The sequence below is a fragment of the Cebidichthys violaceus genome, unplaced genomic scaffold, assembly GCF_023349555.1.
Source record: "Cebidichthys violaceus isolate CVI_PGR_0920_01 unplaced genomic scaffold, fCebVio1.0.p SCAF_37, whole genome shotgun sequence".
NCBI classification, from domain to species: Eukaryota; Metazoa; Chordata; class Actinopteri; order Perciformes; family Stichaeidae; genus Cebidichthys; species Cebidichthys violaceus.
In genome coordinates, this window is record NW_027176561.1 from 1,708,233 (window position 1) to 1,728,231 (window position 19,999).

The 19,999-nt window shown below is 45.1% G+C and overlaps 1 protein-coding gene across 1 annotated transcript in view; it reads left to right on the top strand.

The window, feature by feature from the left end:
- The first annotated feature begins 4,617 nt into the window (after positions 1-4,617).
- sema6bb (sema domain, transmembrane domain (TM), and cytoplasmic domain, (semaphorin) 6Bb) overlaps positions 4,618-19,999 on the top strand; it is a 122,254-nt gene continuing 106,872 nt past the window's right edge. The window contains exon 1 of the mRNA XM_068725956.1: positions 4,618-5,490. The gene's annotated coding sequence lies outside the window, so the exon portion shown is untranslated. The remainder of the gene's footprint in view (positions 5,491-19,999) is intronic.

Below are 19,999 nucleotides of genomic sequence, written 5' to 3' on the forward strand. Positions count from 1 at the left end.
ATTTTGTTTAGATTTGGCGTTAAGATTGTGTCAGATCAAACTTGCTTTTTAATGTTTGTCCTTGGTTACATTCCTTGGAGGAATGCGACTAGTACTGAACTTAAGTACAATTTCGATGTACTTGTACTTCTACTCCACTACATTTTGGAGGAAAATATTGTACTTTGTACACTACTTTCTACATTTATTTTAAAACTGTAGTTACTAGTTACTTCACTGATGGAATTATTAATACAAAATTTAAAATTGCTGTATAATGATGTTATAGTTTTTATAGGTTAAGCTACCCAGCAGTAAATAAAGTAATTCAAATTAGCCCCGCCTTCACCAGCTGCAACATTACTTAACACCTAAAGGCATCTATACTTATAATCCAGTAATATAATATAGGTCATTCAGACCTATATTATAACATCAGTTTGATGTTAATACTTGTGCATTTTGAATACAGGACATTTACCTGTAACTGAGTATTTTTACACTGTGGTATTGATACTTTTACTTAAGTTAAAGATCGGAGTACTTCCACCGCTGGTTGATGGAGACTTATGTAGCTGCCTGCGATGATAATGTTGTTACTTCTATTACGAGTCATTTCAAATTGATTTGTTCTACGGTTCAAATATGTTTCATGTTTTATTGATGCTAATGAATTGGTCGGAGTCTTAAAGCCAGAGATTATTAAATGACTGAGCTCCATTGGCTAAATTGAGTCGTCAGAGCGACTGCCGGGCTTGTGAAGTCACTGCGTCTGATCACATGAACCCGGCATGCAGTCTGTGTGTCTTTGTTCGCAGCTTGGCGAACCATGTGATTACTCTGGTGGGAGGGAAAAATGGTCATACTGGAGACTGAGGCATCTTTATTTCGCAGTCATTTTTCTGCTGAGTTGGAGGCTAGCAGACAAAAGCCCTCGCTGTGAAGAGTTCATCTAACTTTGGCATCAGCATACTGTATATCTCCCTCCTAATGCTACTAATACACAGGCACACGCGATCCTTCCCTCCTGCTGTCTCATGGTGCCGCAGGGGGTATTACGACTGTGCTGGCCCTTTTCCCCATGAAATATTAAAAAGTGCATTCTCCATTGAAGGTAGTCTTTTTTTTTTTTTTTCTGTCTTGCTCTCTCGTGGCAGCTCTTCTCCTTTTGATCTGGCTCAGGTCTACTACACAGCGAGTGGGATGAAAGGAAACGGATGAACAAAAACAAATGTTTATTTATTGTCAGCACACACACTTTGACAGGAGATGGCATGGTTCAAGTTCTTTTGTCGAACATGGCTCAAAGTTCCTGTGTCCTGAATCATTTCTATGCAAATTAGCTGGAAACAGAATAATAAAGCTTATCTGCGGATTAAAAAAAAAACTTTTATGGAGCTGTTGAATAGAGTGCTGTCAGCAGTAGCTTCAGTTTGTGCACTGAGTCACTGTGGCCGTTCTGCCTCCCTTCCTGCATCTTCCTGTGAAATATTAAGGAAAGGCAACAATACAATTGTAAAAATGTACCCATCAGGCAGAAAAAGAGCAAGTTAACTTTCATTTGGAGCCGTGTTTATGGCCACCTGTCGAATGTAAGACTAATATTCATTATACTTTTAGCTCTGTTTTTGGCCTCCACCAACTTCCTAAAGTAAGTGGCTATCTAGCTGCTAAAGCTAAATGCTAAGCTATGATAACCAGCTAGTCCCCAACTGTGTCTGTGTGCCGTTTGATGCTAGGCAGGTAGTGTAGGCTACAGTGGGCTTAGAGTTTATGCATAAACATGTTTGCATTGGATTAATGATGTAGCAGGTTGGGGCAGTTATCATAAAAACATTCTATTGTATTAGCTTACCATATGTATGCAAAATACGAATCTGCTAAGTAACTAGTAATTATTTATCTTAACATATTTGTCCTCAAAAGGACTGGTGTGTAGTATTTTATTGGCTGAAATGGAATATAATATTGTTAACTTTTCATTACTGTACAATCACCTGAAACTAACTAAATAGTTTTCATGTTAACATAGAATGAGCCCATACACATAGGAAGCGGGTCCTTGTCCGCCATGTTGCACCAACATGTTTCTACAGTAGCCCAGAAGGTACAAACCAAACCCTGGCTCTAGAGAAGGACCATCACGTTGTTCGTTACCTGAAGGCCACCATAGTTCTCTGGCACTTTTGGAAAAAGGAGGGTTTAGCGGGGGGGGGGGGGGGGGGGGGGGGGGGGGGGTATTCAGTCGGTTGCAATCTGCAACCTCACCACTAGATGCCACTAAATCCTACACAATGCTCCTTTAAATGTACAGCAGCAGAGTAGCAGGACTGTTGACTCAGTTTACCTTTTATTGCATAACTTTCACTTGTGGCCAAAGTGCAGCCACTTTTAGGGGGAGGAGTGAAAGTGCAGTGAAGCAGCAGGGACAAAGCAATAAAAAGTGTCAGCTCTCACACACACACACACACACACACACACACACACACACACACACACACACACACACACACACACACACACACACACACACAGAGCAAACTGATCTTTTTCTCTAAATCTTTTTCTCTAAATCCCTCTAAAAAGAATGAACACATTTCCCACGGTGTATTTATTTGCTATTCGTGGACCAGGCACTCAAACAATCTCGTTCTTAGTTGTTGCATGTTATTAAAAGACTGAACACCTTGATTATTTTTACACACAGGCATGCTTTTTTGGATGTGAGAATATGTGTGTAGGGACAACTCATAATTATTCCGCTGTTAGTGAATACGTTCCTCTATTGTAACCTGATTCGGCCTGTTCAAAGACTTTGAGCGGGTCTCCTCTGGACAAAAGAAACTTTATTTTTAATTACGAATGCCGCAAAGTCACAGGCAGCCAGGGATGATAACGTTAGCAGGATGAATAATGTTAATAAGTACTACGGTGCCGGTGCAGGCACATTTTTGCTGTGTAAATGAAGATAAGACGAAAAACAAAACCGCAAATAACAAGCAAACCAAAACATGTCCTACAATAATATCAATGTCAGACAACAGTAGGCCATATCATAAGCTCCACACAGGAACTTGTATAACAATAGCCACAATATGCCAAGAACAAGCCTTCGATAGCTTTCTGGCATTTCTTTTTAAAATACACACCAAAACTGACATTAAAGAAAGTGCTTCTTTTAAAACCTTTACTTATAAAACGTACACAAAGTATCAATACTTTATCCAATAATATATTTTTAGATTCAATCTTGAATAAAATAACCTTCGGCTAAATTGATACTGAGCGATAGAAGGGGACTGTGTTTGCACATTTCTCCCAAATCAGAAATTGAGTCATCTGATTTGGCACCGCTGATTAGCAGATTGTATCAAAAAGGCTTTCAGATTGCTGCCAGTAGCTTTATTAAGATGGTAAAGAGAGGGAGCTGCTCACATGAGCCCTCAAACCTATTAGTCATTATTTCAGCAGATTATTATTCATAAATCAAAGCTTGAAAATGGCCTTGGCTCTTAGTAATTTAATGGCAAGGTCCAGTAAGTCTTAACTCATTTACCACAGCACCAGCGTTATCCGTTGACGGTGCTGTAAATGCTTTTCAGCGTGGTCATTTTTGACATCGAGTCCTCTACAGGCCATTTAGAGTCCTATTTGGGTTAATATGAGGACGTATTGCTCAAACACTAACCCTAAAGTATGATAAAGCAACAATTACGTTTGGCTGGAGGCTTATTGAGATTTAATTTTAATGGGACTAAATTATTCCTCTGTTGTGTTAATTTCGGCTCAATGAGAAGACATAGAAAAGATATTAAACTCAAAGGCAGTCTTTTTTTTAAGTTCATTGAGTTATAAATTGTAGTGAAAAACGAATTGTTCCTTAAGTGTGTGCCATAAAATAGGCCCGTGTATGCTGAATCAAATGATGAAAGTGGATGCAAATGGGCACATTTCTCCCCCTGCTGACTGAGTGATGTTTCAATTTTCCAATAAATATTTGTTATTGTCCACTGTGACGCTGCTTCACAGTTGACGAACCGATATGTTAATTGAGCATATGAAACAAAAAGGAACACACATAAATAACATGTTTTGAAACTAGTATTTCTCGTATGACCGTTGCTTGTGTTCGACCACAATATCTCCTCGGCTATGGATCCACATCCTGTCCACATTGCGTAACAACCTGATTTTCCAGAAATGAAAGCAAAAAACCCCCCCAAAAAATCACCTGCACCGGGAAACTGCTTTGACTCATCCTCGTGATTTACTTTAACGTCAGCACGATTTCAGATCTTGTCTAAAGTATCTGTTTGTTCTTTTGGTAGAAACATTCCTTAGAATAAAGCTGACCGACGAACAGTGTCTCCTTGTCAGCCCCTGTGCGCCTCGCACCTCGTGTCTGTGTCGAATTTCACTTCTCCATAAATCTTGACACCGTGAAATTTGGTTGACGGACAACAGGGGATTTTGTGCCGCAATGACTGGATTGTGTCGGCACGACATTTGCCCAATTAGCCAATAATCAATTCCATTCCAGTCGCTGCATAACTCTGCTTCAGGTTTTGGCACAAACGGGCTCCAGGAGTCTCTTGTGGATGAGAGCAGGGAGCAGCGCTGGAGATGCTGTAGCTCACACAACCGCTAGAAGACAAACGCCGTGGTCCTCCCGCCTCCCCAAAAGCTCCGGAGCGCAGCCCGAGGAACAGGAACTATTTTTAATAAACCCGATGAATGGGACCTTGCCCTGTGCTGGATCCCGAGCCTGACTCTGAGCTGTGGAAGTGGGGCACATTTGCGGACAGAGGGACAGTATTTTCTTTCGGTGAGACCTGAGGTGGAAAAGACGCAGCAATGACAGAGCAGCAGTCGTGCGCAGCGGCGAGATAGACCAACTATTGTGGGGACGGAAGATTGATAACACGACTGGGCGAGCAGCAGCGGCGGCGGCGGCAGCAGATGTAATTTCCAAACGTTGCAGCTGGTTAGGTGCCGGTGGTGTGCTGGACGGGCTGTTACTGCGTTCTCCTTTTCATCATTCACTGCGTCCGGCGTTTCCAGATTACTTGGGGGGATCTCGGACGGCTGTCCGCGAGGGAGTATTGCTGCAGAGACTAACGGGGAATGCCATGTGTCTTTGCGCGACATAGAAGCTCTTTGTGGGCTGTTTTGCACCGGGGACAGGTGGTGCCGCGCGTTTGTGTGTGCGTGTGTTTGTGTGTGTGTGTGTGTGTGTTGAAACTAGCAGGGGGGGGCACGGACACACAACCCCTGAGACAGTTGTCCTAGGGATGTCAGGCCGGCGTACGGGATCAGTTTTTTCCAGAGACAGGTGCGACAGGGAGGAGTAGTTTACAAAGCCCTACACAGGATCTGGTAGCGCACTAACGAGCCTCCTCTCCCCTCTGATCACTCTCGGATTTTTTTGGGGGAATCCAACGGGACTCACAACCGACTCGTACTGCTGTTTGCTCGGTGGCACCGACCCCCCTCCCTCCCCGATTATCAGAGGTAAGTTACCCGAGCTTGTCCGGTGTGGAGGTCTGAGGTGGGTGGGTGGGTGGTGGTGGCGCGCTCTGGGGGCTCTATAGGCTCCGTCGCGCCTTAAAGCTTGGGATCAATTGTATCTGACTATCTGACAATTGTCTCTGATGACATGAAGGGTTGAAGTTGTGCGATCTGGTTGAAACGCACAATAGCGAGCTCATCTGTAATCACTCGCATCTTGGCTTTACTGTATAGGTTTCATTGTATAATTCTTCAATTTCATACTGCGTAGCTCGCAGCCACGCACAAACAAGCAGCCCTCAGCTGTCCGGAGCAAGAGGCGCTTCACCATCCATCCATTGATTGGATATTGACAAGGCTCAGATCGTAAAAAAAAAAATGGCTGACAGTTTATGTATAGTGTATTGGCCAAGATCATTTGCTACTGTACATTCTGGTGACAGCTATAGTACTGCCATCAGTGTCACTCACCCGCTTTAATCAAACCGGGTTTTTGCACAAGGAGCTGTTTCATTTGAAAGATGTGGGACTTTCCTTGTTGTGTCAGGAGGAATTTAGCCTTTTTTCACATCACAATTTTTTTAAAGGGTAATTAGAAAATCTAATTTTCTAATCCAGTGAGTTGCAGAACTGTAGAAGCAGAGACTGCATATCTTCACCATGATTGGTAAAACATATGCCCCTCTCTTTATGTCTTTCTCACTGTAGTTTGCATCGTGTGTTGTGTGATTGCATGATACCTGCTAGCCGTTGTGTACGTTCTACACTCCTACCCACTGGGCCCCTGGTGTCCAGTGCTCCTGCCTTCAGGCTCTGCCGTCCCTCCCTCCCCTCTCCCTCTGCAGTAGCTGCTATCTTTACAGTACATTGAGCTAGTTGGCTGGATAATGTCAGAATCACATTTTTTTCGTTGTTGCTTTTCCTGCGCGGACCGCTGACTCTCAATAGCTGCCTCCGAGTCTTCTAAAGTTTCTCCATTTTGGAGCTGCGTGTTTTTGTTGTGGCCCCTGTTTCAAATTCAAATTTCCTTTCAGCTGCCTTTTGTCCATCGGCGAGGTTTGTGGACTGGAAAGAGAGACAGAGAAGTAAGTGAAGTCCCTGTGGGTCAGAGCATTCCTATAATGAGCCCGAATGTGTGTGTGTGTGTGTCTGTGTGTGTGTGGGAGAGAGAAGAGGAGAGCAGGAGGACAGTGAAAGACACATCTAAAGAAAGTGAGACGCTGCTCTTGTCCAGTGCAAAGGTAGAGACAGCCAAGGGGAATACCAGCCCCTCCACTAACCTTTCTGTCGCTCTGACTGTGTCAATCAGCCTTGGAGGACAAGATCCTCTTTAATTCCCCTTCCTCTGGGCTGTCACCCACTCTGACAGCCAGAGCTCAGGGGTGCTGCCACAGGTTACACATAGATCCTTCCACCCTGCTGCTCAGATGCTACCACCGAGGGTGATGTACTGCACCAGCCTCTTTTTTTTTTTTTTTCACGGAAACAATAGTGCAAACAAGGGACAGAAAGTAGGTGGTGGAGGGGAACAAGTTAAGATGAAACATGAAGGGAAAGATGATCATACACTAATCATCTGAGTGTTGCAGCTTCTTCGGCACGACAGAAGAACAGCGGTGCCCTCTTCTCTCATGTGCTGACATCCTCTTGTAGGCCCATCATGCCACCAGTAATTACCGGAGAAGTGTTATCATAGGGAATTAATTAATAGACAACAGAGGAAATACCTGTCTGATACGATCTCTGATCTTCTTCTTGCACCGGATCTAGTTTTTTCCTTTGTTCAGGGGCAAAACACTTTGTGCGGAGTCGAGAATAGAATAGTTTCGCTGGTGCTTCAAGTCCTTTTAGCACGTTTTGAAAGCGAAAAAACCCCCCAGAAATAAATGGTGTACGTATTCTTCTCACCGAGTGTAAGGTTGTGAATAAGACCCGGCGAGAAACAAAATTAACAATAGGCAGACCTTGGAGCTGCTGCACTATTAATTTCACCTTAAGTCACAGTCTGTAACCACTACAGAAATATTAGCACACTTAGTCAAGATTTAACCCTCTAATAGTGTCGTTATAGTTACTGTAGCTGAAGGATTTAATAGTAAGCTTGCTCAAAAGAATTTCTCCTTGCAGGCAGAGGGGAAGGGATAGATGTTTTCTCAGTTATAATATAAATAACCAGACTGTAGGAAGCCTTACTCCTGCCAAAAGAAATGACTCAGTGAGGGGGGGGCAAGATTGCACAGACATGCAAGGCAAACATAAGGAAAGCAATCGAAGGAGCGGTGTACCCGATGTTAGAGCTGATGTCCTGAACACTAAATGTGATTAGTGGTGAAACCCCAACAGGGGAAAAAAAAAAAAAAAAGAAGCAATAATTGCAAGTAAAAGCTTAATATAGGAGCCGGGTTTTATGTCAATGGAGAACTCAGATAACAAGGCTAAATGTGTGCCCAGGAAACCAGGCAGGGGGTTCGTACCGCTCCAAGGTCCCAGTGCTGATGTCAGTTTTTGGCGATGTTTTCCTCCGTCCCCAGTGCTTCTCCTCGCAGCTTAACAAACTGCTCGCTGGAGCTTGGCTAATCCTTGGCTATAGCAGTGCCCAGTGATTTATCATAAAGTTAGTTAATTCGGGGAGATCTGCAACATCCCACCGTACACACATGCCTTTGACAGATCCCCGCTGTCCTTACTGCGGAGTCTGAATCGCCAATTAGTTTGAAGAATAGTTTGTGTGTGTGCGTGTGTTTAAGTGTGTGTGTGCAGGTCATTAAGAAACGAGGGAAGACAGAGTGAGAGTTTGCCTATGTCTATCAAAGAGAAACACAGGCACATTGTGTCTGTTTGCCATCCTGTCTCGTATGGACTTTGTGTGTGTGTGTGTGTGTGTGTGTGTGAGTGTCAGTCCGTCTGTCTGTGCCCCCATACAAGTGTGATTCAACACTGTCCGGCCTCGCTTGAATGGACGCCCTGTTTATGCCCCGTTTCTGACGCCAACAGCCGCTCTGCAAGTGTCGCGCCCTATGTTGTGAAACAACAGGTGCGCTTTTACACAATGACTGAATCCCTCTTTCCCACCTCCCCCCGCTGCACCCCGCTGGTGGCTGCTGCGTCACCTGTGGGTCCGGGGCAGCTCCAACGTGGAAATAAAAATCATGCATTAGTCAGACACAGCTTGTTTTTTTTTTCCAGACAAGACCACACATACCTCGACAAATTGGGGCTTTTGTTCTCATAGCAGAACATTTGTAGAAACCTGAATTCAACACTAAAGCCAAGGGGGAGAGTGGGAATGTCACTTACTCACTCTGTTATCAGAAAATAACTTCCTCAACCCACTTTATTATGTAATTTGTGGCCCCTTTGCTATCTTGTACCGACAGTTAAAGGGGCACTCCACCAATTTCTCACATTTAATCCTTCCTGAGGAGTACTCCTCAGCCTGTGAAAACAGTTGCACAACGTCTTCTGTGCCTCTGGAGGGAGCTGTCTAAAGTTTGAAAGAACAACCCCGATGATGTCATCTGGGTTATCTCTGATTTAACAGAAAGCCTGCGTTACAAACTGAAGCAGTGGCGTTTGAAAGAAGTAGGCATTTAAGAGGGTCAGCTGGTGTTTAATGAAAGAGAGTTGAATTGCATAATGGTGAAACGTAGGATCCAGTGTTTTTGGAGATTGACCCATACTGTTCTATCTTGAGCATACTTAATCTGTCTCTCGTGAGACCTCAGCAGGTTTCATCAGGACTATTTTGTTGGTAGTTAGTTTTTTCAATGAATACCTCTAAAGGTATGTGATAAACTATGATTTCGTGAACAGACCCTTTAACATCCTGTTGGCTGAAGTTTCTCCGAGGCACAAATGAGTCATCAGGGTAAACATTTGATTCTAATTACATTTCAATATTGCACCAAACACATGTGCATGAGCACCTGTGTTTCCTTAGAAGTGTTCTATGTGGGAGCAGAGCTGTCGCCATCTGCATCAGTCTAGTCTGAGACTGACAGACTGGTAGGAAATACTATTGAGCTGCCGAGTCTGAGTGTTAAACCTGGCACCCCAGCCTCCTTTTCTTTTCCTCTGTCATTCTTTCCTAGCATTCCCACCCGCTAGTTTCCTTTGCATTCCCCCCCCCCCCCCCCCCCCCCCCGTCTCCTCTGGACCTTGATGTCAAGGCCTCTCAGGCAGTGTGGTCTCTGTCTGCAGGCTGTCAGAGCAGGGACACTGCCCACTGGGACCCTGAATGGGACAAATTGACCGTAACAATGTTCCCACTTAGCATGTGGAGCCGGGAGAAAGAGAAGGTGAAAAGGAGGGCCTGATGATTGAGGGCCGGGCCAGCTACATTGGGGGAGATCGGTGGAGAGGGAGAGAGCAGGACAGCTCTTTGAAATGTTTGCATTGAAGACTTACATTAAATCATACACCTCGTCTTTTTCAATCCTCTCTCTGCACATATACGCCTTTTATTGTTGTTTTTTGCCCAAGGCTAGTGCTGGGGTTGCCATAGCAGCAGGATAAACATGTTTGCCCGTGACCCTGCGAGCCATTATGCACACACACACACACACACACACACACACACACACACACACACACACACACACACACACACACACACACACACACACACTCACACACACATACATCATTCTCAAGGCCCTGCCAGGGGGGTTCGTCAAGGTGTTACCACTGCCTCACAAAGGGTCAAGGATCATCCAGCCCCCTATTACAATGCAATAAGGGCTATGGCCCAACGGGACCACCTCCGCCATTTAATTACACACCGCTGCCCCACCATCATCTGGCTCTCTCGCTTTTATCTTTTAATCACTTGTTTTTCTCAGTCCTGTCTTCCTTTCACTCTCATCTCTCCGCCTGCTTCGTACATCCAGTGCAATGCCAAGGCAGCCAGAATAGATGAGAGAGTTCAAAGAAGGAAGCCTGATATAGTCAATAATAAGCACTCTTTCATTTTTCTTTCAAAAATTCTCTTTCTCATGGTTGCTCTCATTGGCAGCCACGGGCTAGTCTCTCCTCAGAGTTTGTAAAGTCTATGATTTCAATATTTTCTTGTCTATGCCCTTTAACTGTGACAGAATGTCTTGGAAAAGTTGGAGGGATATCACGTTGTGTAAGCCTGAGGTGGCACAGTATGACAGGAACAAAGAATGCAGCTGCTATCACCAAAGGCCAAGTGGCTGTTGAATAAAGATGCTTCCCGTTGGTAAAAACTGGCATTCCATGTAGGCTTATTGTACCTCCACAGGGGGAGTGTGTTCTTGCGTGTGTGTCTCTCCTATATCTGAATAAGGTAGACACCGGGGATCCTTCCATTCTCTGCAGCAGTGAAAAAGAGACATTTCCATGAGTATAAACTCAAACTGGCAGCGGACCATGAGCGATACTGTGGGAGACAGGGATGAAAAGACGGGCAGACATGACGGAGACGGACAACAACTTTTACTTCCTGGACACGGATAAACAGTGTGTGTGAACAGAATTTTTTTCACGGCCTGTTTGCTAGCCCCCCCCCCCCCCTATCTCTTTCTTTCTCACACACACACACACACACACACACACACACACACACACACACACCATCGTGTCTCTGCCGCTCACACTCTTATGAGGTCTCGGTGTTAGCAGAGCCTCAGCTTGTTAACAAGAGACGAGACTAATGAGGGCCCATGGTCAGGAAGGGAGTGGACAGGACGGTCCCATATACCACCCAGAATACATGAATACACACCGGCACATTAAGGTACACACTTCCATATTCCCAGACAGATAAACACACTCACATCTAAGTAACAAGCCACCACAAGCCCAAAGCCTGGAGTAGCATATTCAGCGCCAGGAGCCATACCGCAGTTAAATTCTTTTTTTGATAAAAATAGCAACACTTATTTCTGTTATAGCATTCTCAGACCCACTCTGCGCACCTCCACGGTTTTCTTTCCCATGCCAGATTGCTGCAATCACTAAGCAGATAACTATTAAGACTCAGTTTAACTGCTGTATGGTGGGAGACATTGCGTGGAGGATGCTGGTCACACACAATCCTGAATCATTTCCCACATCAGCGCAGCGTGAATCTGAAGAAACCATGCCCTCTGGGCCAGACCGGTATTATCCTGCCTCTGTTTTATAGCTGATTCATTTCTTAGGGGAACTTCCAGCCCAAATGGCTCTTTCTTGTAGTTTTATGGTCACAGAGAAGCTGCAAAAATAAGATGAGAATGTTCTCATTGGCTTTGTCTGTTGTTGACAGAGTTGTTTACTACTTCAGCTGCAGCTTTTGCTATTTTTGCTGTGGTCTCTGCTTGTTTCATTGGCGTTCTGGTTTAAGTTTGTGACTATACTCTTTTAAAAAAAAGTCTGCTCATTTTTCTGCCAAGCAACCACTCGTTTTGTGCTTCAAGGTAATTAACAGCTTAATGCGTTCAGTGACCTGGGCGAGTCGGTCATGCTGAAAAAAAAACAACAAAAAGAAAACTGGCTTGCTGGCACCGGTTTGCGGGGCAGTTGGCGAAGTGGTGGGACGGAGACGAGACCGCGGCCTGCTGTCCCGCTTCACTCTGCGATGGCGAAGGGAAGAGAGAGAACGGGGAAAGGGCTGCGGCAAGAAGGGGCAGCGACATGTTGACGGTTGATGGGTGAAGCTGAACTGTAAGGTAATGGTGTGTGTGTGGGGGGGAGAGCAAAGAGGCATCAAGCAGAAAGAAGGGAAGAGAGGTGGAAAATAGTGGAGGAGTCTTGAGGGGATGCTCGCTCAGCCTCTGTTACCGTTGGAAAGTGGAAGCAAAGTGGGTCCTTGAATGTACTCGCCTAAATTAACGGCTCAGAAGCACCAATTAATGTACAGCCTCGCTGTGAGTCTCTGCTGCGCCGAATCAAAGGGGTCTTGCTGTGCAGTGCGTCTGCTCATCTCCTAAGCGCCCCCCCCCCCACCCACACACACACACACACACACACACACACACACACACACACACACACACACACACACACACACACACACACACACACTCACACACAGAGGGGATTTTAGCCAAGGAAGTCGAGCCAATGAGTGAGAGATGGGATGAAAGTGTTGCATGGAGCTTAAAGCTGAATGTCAAGGTTAAAGAACAAAAGGATGATGAGTTTGGCTTTGTGTGAGTGGCGAGGGGATGAAGGGAAGGTGAAGTTTGATGCTGGGATGAGAAGAAGACGAGATGAAATAAGGAGTGGAGGAGGAGGAGGAGGAGGAGGACAGAGTGTGTTCTCCGAGGGCGGGAATCACGGAACCAGACCCAGGACCCATCTGGAGGCAACAGGTCTGGTGACAGCAGGCAGGTTCCCGGTCCAAGTATCCCAGCCGTGTGTGACAGTCAGGACCGGAGCCAGGGCCCCCCAGAGACCCAGCCAATCTACCAGCAATCTGTCCCGTGGTACTAACCACTTCACTATGACGGAGAGGCACGTTTGTTATGTTCAAATTGAAAGTGGATGGCTGATATTAGCCCTGCTAACAGAGATGAGTGGACTCTATGAGAATGGTAGACGGTCTGCATACTGAGGAGTTATGTGGAACTGATAGAAAGGATTTAAGCTCCTTCACAGCAAATCTGTTATTGCTGTACTACATTATGTCCCGGCCTGAATTCATTAGCATTAATTTTCACTTGATACAAGGAGCGTTAACAATAGCAGCCACAAACCAATAAGCCACAAAAGCAAAAATAATTGATATCCTACACACATAACAGCTACTTCTAAAGCCTGCGTGTTGTTACAATAGAGCTGTTGATTGGCAAGTCTTCTGTGCCGGGTTTTTTTTTTTTTTTTCTGTCGGTTGCTGTGCATTCAGAATACCATAGCTAGCGTGCTCACAGTAGCTAGTGGGTCATTCGTATTTGCATGTAAATGTTTTTCACCCCTTGGCTTGACTGGTGGGGCAATCAGAATGGCTCTCTGTCTGCATCACTAAGAGGGAGGCTGCAATGACTGACTGTGACATTCAGAGCTCAGGCCGGCCTTCACCCTTTGCTTTCATTGGCTTGTTCGCTCACACGTTCGTTTCTGTGGGAAGGAGAAGCCAAAAGACAGGAAAGGGTGGTTTGTTTTGTGTCGATGTGATATCTCGTCAGTCGATCCTTTAGTGTGCATTCACGCTTCCATTCTTTAACGGCTTGATTTGCTCTAAACACGAGAATCAAGACCATGTCGTCCCACGTCCTCCCACCTCATCATCCAGCCCCGGAGCCCTCAGCTTGGCCACCTCCAGCGTCCCACGGCGCCACCGAGATTGGGCACTTTGCGAGGATTTTGTTTCCTTGCTCGGGCCGGCGTGACACACACAGACGCTGGCACACACAGATAACACACACACACACCTCCCACATGGCGATGATGGATACATGTGCAAACGCGTATCTGTACGACGGAGGAGTGTTTGTACTTGACTCATGTAGCACATCCCATGGTTTGGCAGTCTGTCAAGCATTAATCAGCCTCTGCTATCAGATGAAACATGGTCCTTTTGGTCTCTGAGCTTCACTCGCTGGGTTTCTCTGCTCGCTGAGCGAGGCGGGTAGAGGGGACATTAGGGGAAGAGGAAACTCGGGGGGGGATTGAATGTTTTGAGTGAAGACGTTCAGAGAGGAAACGGGCGAATGAGTGAGTGAGTGAATGAGGACGTAATGAATCAAAATACCCTGTTACTGTTGGAATGTGTGTTTATTCTGTGAATATATCCATTGAACTGACATTATTTCAAACATGTCTGTTCAGGCAACCACAAATGTTCCACTAATTCTACTTGTATTTGCTGTGTTCTTCCCAACACTGATGGTGCATCGTTCGTCTTTGTCTGAGTATGTGAGTATGTCTCTGCCGATGTAGGAATTTGTGTGCGTATTTACAGTCTAAATAAACAGAAAAAACTATTTTTAAAAGTTTCCCCTTTCCAGTTTGTGCTTGTGTGTGTTTGATGTGACTCCACTTCAAGCATTTCTCTAATCCTCCTCTTTGACATGTGAGCATTTAGTTGTTTTGTCCCAATCATAGGATGTTACTGTACGGTTTGTCCGCAGCTGAACGGAAACAATGCTTTGTTGCTGTCATTATGTGGTCTTTGCTGTCGCTGTGTACTGCCTGCTCTTGTAGCTAAGTTTTATGGGCTTAAAATGCCAGCGTATTGGCCTTTTAATCATGCAAAAATGTTCAAGAGTTGCTTCTAGTTAGCTTGTCTCTGGACTCGCGGCGCACTGATTCTGACACCTCATCAGTTACATGTCTCTCACCGACGTGACTCTTGTGGCCACTCCATTTGACCCTGTCCTTACCTGGCTACATCACGTTCCGCCTCGACACCGGGTTTGCGCACATCAACGCGCAGCTCACTTGTTACCTGCTGTGCCTGCTCTAACCTTTTCAACAATTATCCGCTTGCTCCGTATAAATAGCCTCGCTTGTTCTGTCTGTTTCATTTCAAAACCAGCCACTCTCTCCGCCGGCTCTCTGCAGCAGCGGCATGTACAGAGAAACTCGATCCCCGAGTCTAAACTCAAGTAATAAACAAGACAGAAAATGCCTGAGAGCCCGCTCTTGCAGGCCTGAGATATGTCATGTACCGTGGAGCTTTATAGGGTGCTGTCACAAAGGGTTTTCCTTTTCTTGTGCACGTTGGAGACGAATAGCATCTTGTTGCTGTAGTATCAAGTAAACAGAGGCCCTGGCCAAAATAACCCAAATCATCACAGAAATATGCAGCCAATCAACAAGCTTTCAGATTGGCCTCCTGCCTTCCCAGCATGCTGCTAACTCGTGATGGAGCATTTATTATTTTTTTCTGCAAAATTTTTTAATTATTGACGACTCTTAGTGAGCGTGTTTTTAATTGTACTATCCTGAGGGGGCGAGCTGAGTTCACAGTTACAGAAATACTGGTGTGCACTACTCCTGCCAAATGTTAAAGATGGCAGTTATTCTTGAATTCTTTTATTTATTTATTTTTGACACTCCTCCGGTGGACAGTGTTCATTAATTCATTTATTATCACTCTCTTTCTCTCCGTTTTTTTGGGCTCGGGCCGCTTCACCTGGCATAGAGATCCTCTCTGCTGTCATCAGCACCATTAACGGCCACAACAAAGTAGCTTTGAAGCTCGGCAGGGCTTAGGCCGTAATAGGAGGACAGCTCCAGGCTCACACCATAATGGAAGGGAAAGCTCAGTGGCACCACTGTTTGCTCCTTAGTTCAGATTTCTGCCCCTTTTCATAAGATACGGCTCTAAAGACATCTGCACCAATTACTCTGTCTTTGTGTTCGTCCACCTTTCTTACGGCCTCTCATCTCAGTTTTACCAGCCTCTGACATTAAAGGGGAAGTCAACAAATGCGGCGACGCCGATCATAGCTGAACAGGAGAGATGACGCTAATGTGGCGAATGCGCGACAGTAAAAATCGTCGCTCTCTGGAGCTATTTTCAAGACAGAGGTAGCAACTGCTGGAAGCTCAGTATTTATTGCTGTCTCTTCTCTTAATTGGATGCATTATGTTCATTTCCTTTGCCGCTTTTCAAATCTTAATCAGATGGTTAATTTGCAGTCTTGCAGGATTTTACCAGCTGGCTCAGAAACATCTTCATCTCTTCGTCTTCTGTGTGTGTCTCATCCTGATTTCCTCGGTTTCTTTAGTCGTCAAGAGGGCAGGGATTTGTGTGTCAGAGTGTGTGTGCCCCTGCCTGTGTGTGAAGGTAGGTGGGTCAACATAACAGACAGTGTCTTCTGCCTGGTCTGGCATTAATTCAATGAGGCCAGTAAAAATGTGACAGGGATTATTTGTCTGCCAGTCAGTCCACAGAAGAAAAGACGAAAGCTGCCTTCATTAATATAATCACACTCCTCGGTTAGAACAGCTAGCATGCTCTGCACATATAGACACCTAATGGCCGCCCCGCTAATCTCCCCACAGCCACCTTTCCATCTTATTTATGTATTTATCACTTTCGCAGAAATTCACAAAATGCAAAGACGGAAGCTGATTATGCTTCTCCTTGTGTTTACGGGCCATGAGATCAGCATTTCCTCGCCTTTGTCACGTCGGGTCCCTGGCGCTGATAAGGAGTAATTGCCAGTGTGTTAGTCGGTTTGCTTCTTCCTTGAGAGTTGCCATCCAGGCTGAAGCAGGCTTTGAGACTCTCTTTGTTCCCGTGAAAAGTCTACATCAATATCTTTGTCTGGAGGTGGGGAGATTTCGTTTGCATCAGATAATCCCTTTTCACTCCTGAAATTAGTTTCTCTCTCTTGAGGCTAACGCGCAGAAGCAAAATTACAAATGAGCCAGGATTACAAATGTAGAAGTGTGAAACAGAACAGATAGGGGAATGAGTGGAACGTGTGTGTGTGGGGGGGAGTGGGGGTGGGGTGTGTGTGTGTGTTGGGGGGGGGGGGCTCTCTGCTAGCAGTCAAGGACTCTTGCTGGGATACTCACCTGATTGAATTGAATAGATTCCTGGATAGTGGATGCAGGAGGAGGGGGTGTGTGGAGTGGCAGCCTGAGGACTCATCAGTCATCACACACACACACACACACCTACACACACACACACACACACACACACACACACACACACACACACACAGCCTGGCTCAGTGGCTCATTAATGCACTTTAGCACCACTGGCTACACCAGGCAGCAGGCCAACCTAAAAACAGAAGCTAAGAGGTGATGCTCGCCACGGGCCACCCTGGGCTGGGTAGAGGGGTAAAGCTGAGCCTCTGGCAGGTTTTAGGTGTCAGGATCCATTTAGGTGTCAGGATCCATGCACGAACTAATGAAGAGCAGAGCGAGAGAGAGAGAGAGAGAGAGAGAGAGAGAGAGAGAGACAGAGAGAGAGACAGAGAGAGAGACAGAGAGAGAGACAGAGAGGCATCAATCAAACTGAATAAAGAAACAAAACCGTGCACACAAAGCTTCAGCACAAGCACTTGCATACACATGGGCGGGCGCAAAAGCAGCTCAGCTAACAACCGTTGATGTTTTCACCGAGGAGCTGATATTTAGTTAGACTCGAGGCTTAGGAGTGTCTTTGTAAGTGGATGAAGTGATACATCTTAAAGCAGAACACTCTCCCCGAGCCATCGCTGTGTTTTGGTGAACTAGTTCTCCTTCATCTGAGCGTCAGGGGACAGAGACACACCGGGGAGACGAGGTATAGGAATAGAGTTTTCCTTCATAAACACAACTACTGCCTCATTGAAACATACTCTATGTGTGTGTGTGTTGTTTCTAGGTGTGGACGAGAGCTCTTTTTCAGCTCCATCATGACAGCTTCCATCAGCACGATTATCAGGAGAGCAATGTTGCTTTTGTCAAAGCGGTTTCAGGGGCGAAATATTGTTATTTAGTCTGTGTATACGTCAGGACATTTTGTTATTGTTGTCAGGCGAAGCAGTAGCCGCGCTCAGGAGAGCTCAGAGTGGGGTTGCTTATTTTTTTAAAGCTCAGCAAGTCTGCAGCCAAGGCAGCTATAGTTTCTCTTCCAAGGCCTCCTGAGAGTCAACCCGGAGGACCTGGACTAATTCTTCTGCATCACATTACCATTCTCATTAATGTGACTGATTATGCACTTGGAGAGAGTGGGCCACAGTCGTGAGCCAACCGGCCAAAGTGTTCACTGGCACACAAGTGTGAAAAATCCGAATGCCCACTCGTGTTGAGTCATTTGTGTCTTAGATCCTTCTGACGGCTGCGAACAGACCTTTGACATCTCATTCTCTGTCGGAAATGGATTTACATGGTGGTTTAGTACATGAGGCTGTACGGTGTGTTCCTGTGCTTATGAAAGACAGATTTTGCCCGAAGTTAGCTTTAACTTCATGTTTTGATCACACAATTAATTAACCTTCCTTGGCTTGCTGTTGAAAGTGAAGGACGTTATGTAACTGGAAAAGGTTTCCACGGAAGGAAATATATTTTGCTAACAAGCAGATCCAAATTTGGTAAAGCGGTAGTTGTTTTCGTAGTATATAATGTCTCCGCTCGTGTTTATTGTTCGAGAGAGAACACACAACGATGCACAAAGTAGCTTTGACTACGGAATGAAAACAAGACAATGTGTAGAAAGTAGAAAAAAAAGCTGCCTTGGTCCTCTCAGTGCACTAAGTGGTGTCCCTGAATGGGTGAAAAAAGTAATGACACTTAATGCATGAGCCCTTTTTGTGATAATTAGATGTTGTGCAGAGACTGTTTAAAATGCAGACGGACCTCAGACGATAGGAAAACACAAAACCCCAGAGCCATCACGCTGTCCCGACTACATCCGTTATTAGTTTCATTACAACTGGAGCACAACATAAATACCCTGTTATTTCAGACAAGTGTGATTTCCTTAGCTCCCCTCAGAATAGAAAAATGGAAATAGTTCTGGGACTGACTGGACTTCTAAACAGTATGCTCCTTAATATAAATCACCCACCATTATGTGTACTGCAGGCTCAGTATAGAACAAAGATCCCATCTGCTTGATTTATGCAAGTCAATCTTTATTTATAGTGCAGGGACACATTCAAGTTCACAGTCAGGTTTACAATTTATGAACAAGAAACCCTCCAAAACTCACTTAATTTTTAAGGAAAAACAAGGAAATGAGCTGAGTGCAGTCAAACATGATGCTAGTAGCAATAGCATAATCATGCCCAGAATAAGTTTCCTGAAACTAGAGATGCTACCCAGAGTATTAGACTTCAAAGATCTGTCATTCCAGGAGAAGGAAGCAAATGGCCCGGGATCCCCATCTAATGTAATGGTGTGTGTCAGCTTGTGAAATGCAGACTGGCACTTTAACTGGGCAATAATAAAGTCTTTATGTTTTATGAGACATAGATATTATCAGATAAGGCTCGACCACCGCAAGGCTTCGCTTCCTTTAGTCGCTGTAGACGCACATACGTGGAGAGTAAATGCCCTGAATCTCAGCCGCTGATGTCATGCAACATTAAGTAAATGCTCAGTGGGACGTTCAAATCAACTTGCATTTGATTTGCAATACTATTTGTTTTCATTAAGCTCATGACAAATTTTCACTTTATGCGATGAGCGTTAGGTAAAGTATTATTCATGTTACATGCTACAGACTACGCTGAAACGTAAATAATCACGATATGAATTTCTCATAAGGTATCCCCAAACTCTCTTGGGATTATTTGGCTGTGTCCTGATAGGATCGAAGAGTAAAGTCACATAAAGTAACTCCAGCAGTAGACAGATGCACTGTTAACTTCTCCTCCGGTCTTCTCTACAGTGAGGTTAGCGTTGTCTTCCTGTCCACCTCCTGTCAATGCTGTGATACCATTGGATTCGTGCTCGGGATGGTTTGATTTAACAGAACTCTGACCACAAATCCTGCTTAAAAATCAGGTTGGAAATTGAAATTGCCTTGCTTTACGCAATGTTACACTTGGGTGTTTGGTGTGAAAGCAGGGTAAGAACCAGCCCCAGTCCTGCACACTGGCCGGAGTCCTTCCTC